The sequence below is a fragment of the Penaeus chinensis genome, chromosome 3 (assembly GCF_019202785.1).
Source record: "Penaeus chinensis breed Huanghai No. 1 chromosome 3, ASM1920278v2, whole genome shotgun sequence".
In the NCBI taxonomy this organism is placed as follows: domain Eukaryota; kingdom Metazoa; phylum Arthropoda; class Malacostraca; order Decapoda; family Penaeidae; genus Penaeus; species Penaeus chinensis.
In genome coordinates this window covers 32,954,020-32,956,519 of record NC_061821.1, presented here as the reverse complement: position 1 = coordinate 32,956,519, position 2,500 = coordinate 32,954,020, and the positions used below count along the sequence as shown (strand labels likewise).

General features: G+C 45.6%; 1 pseudogene; it reads left to right on the top strand.

The window, feature by feature from the left end:
- The window catches only part of LOC125045262, a 42,662-nt pseudogene that overhangs the window by 35,998 nt on the left and 4,164 nt on the right, over window positions 1–2,500 (top strand).

The window sequence follows — 2,500 nt, the reverse complement described above, 5'->3', positions numbered from 1 at the left end:
ACCACAGCTATGGTAAGTCGTGGGTGCATATCCCTTACGTGTGGGAGGACTCACTTCATGCTCGTGGCAGAGTCGAGGCGGGAGGGAGCTGGCCGCCCTACCGCTTCCTCTCTCGTCTTTGAATCCATGTTCCTCTACGAAAATTCCACGGCTGCTCAGCAAGACGAAATATACGCAATATAATGCGATGTGTAAATAATATATGCATACAAATATGTACGTACATGAGTACATGCATACATATTTTTAAATACACACGTGTGTATCAGTATGAGTATTTCATTCATGCGTATGTATGTGTGATTGTTAGTGTATAGACATATACAATAGACAAGCAATGTTTATGTGTGTGTGTGTGTGTGTGTGTGTGTGTGTGTGTGTGTACATACATGTATGTATCTGTGTGTAGATAGATAAACTGATAGATAGGTAGACAGGTAGGTATTTAATTTATATTCAATTTCATGAAGACACAATCTACAGCCTTACCTCCTTTTACCATACCATCTCTGTATTTTCTTCGTACCTGGTATTGTAAACAATACCAGTGCATGAGTTACAGCCGGAGTTACACTGTGACTCTGGATGGTTAATCAAGAAACGCCAGAGAGTGCCAGTATTAAATGCCATTATCATATTTCAATTCCATACACAAGTGCCATATTCCATTGCCATATACACCAGCATTATATATTTCAGGACATAAGAGGGAATGGAAGCATATGCACAGATATGGGCTGCACATGATTACAACCGAAGATAAGCTGCAAATCAACGTGGGCATTGTCTGCCAACCCATCACATGTTCTCAGTGAGTATCTCATTTTGAATTTTAGTTTATTTACAAGAAAATTGTAAGGACTGACTTGCATTGTCAAGGAAAGTATCAACCGAATCTGGTTCACAAGATATAAATAGTATAATCCTGTACACATGTACATACATGCACACACACACACACACACACACACACACACACACACACACACACACACACACACACACATTTATGAGTACATATACATACATACATATATATATATATATATATATATATATATATATATATATTATATACATATATATATACACACACACACACACACATATATATATATATATATATATATATATATATATATGTATATGTGTGTGTGTGTGTGTGTGTTTATATATATATATGGTGCAAAAAGGGAGCAGTTATGCATAAGACTCCCCTGCTAGCTCATAGGCTCTCCATCATCAAGACTTCTACAGTACCTCCTCGTGGCCACCCATGGAAACTAGGTACCTTGCGGTTCTAGGCTGAACTGTGGAGGCTCTTGGAGCAGCAGGAGGCCCTAAAAGTACGGAGTCATGGCCCACCGGCGTGTGGACATGCCCTGGCTTCGTACTAACTTCTGCCCCCGTGGCTCTGGGGTTAATGGGCGGCTGAGGGGAGACAGACCTTGTCAGTCTGCCTCCCCAAGATGACTGCATTGGCAGCCGAGCATATAGCTGTTGGTGCTGGGGGAGGACTAGTCCCTCCCACCCAGCAAGTATGGCGGGCTGTGGGTCCCTCTGTGTTGGCAACCAGTGGGACTCGGGTAGGGAGCGGGGGTTACCCGTCATCTCATCTGGGTCCCGGCGGCCGCCAACCTGGCGTGAGGCTTGTGGGGGAAAGCCTTAGGAAGCCCTGCAGGTGGATAATGGGACCTACATCCAGCCAAACTCGTCTATATAGGGCGGCATTGTTAAGGGTGGCAGTGGCGCCCACCCGGAGTGACTGCCCGAGGTTAGACCTCAGGCGGGCTGTCAGGGTAGGGGCTTGGAACGTACGATCGGTTACCACTACTGTCGAAGGAATTGAAGCAGCTGAGAGTTGAGGTGGCTGCTCTCTCAGAGGTGAGAAGACCTGGCAGTGGCACAATTAGTGTGGGTGGCCACACTTATTACTAGTCGGGCCACAGCGATGGCCACCATCTCCAGCAGACTTCAACCCTCGATAGTAGAGGTCACTCCAGTCGATGAGCGTATTATGGTATTGAGACTGAAGCTTTCATTTGGCTTCATGTCTCTTATTGCTGTGTACGCTCCTACTGATGTATATAAACTCGAGGTCAAAGAGATGTTTTATGCCAAATCTACATATGCGACAGACAGCTATCCTCAGCGAGATATTGGTATTGTTTTGGGTGACTTCAATGCGGTATCCGGCTGGAATCGTTCGGCTACGAGATGTCTGTCAGTCTTCATGACTCAGGAGCTGATGCTGGCAGCGCGAATAGCCTCCTTTTCCATGACTTTGCTAGGTCCCAGAAATTGAGGATTTCTGGCTCCTGGTATCAGCGTTCTGACCCGCATCGTTGGACTTGTTACAGCGATACGGGTAGTGTGGCCAAAGAGATCGTCCACATCCTCATCAGCACTCAATGGAGGACCCTCCAGAACTGCATGGTGTATCGAAGTGCCGAGTTCTGTGCAACTGATCATAGATTAGTTGCAGTTACTCTCTGGGTCC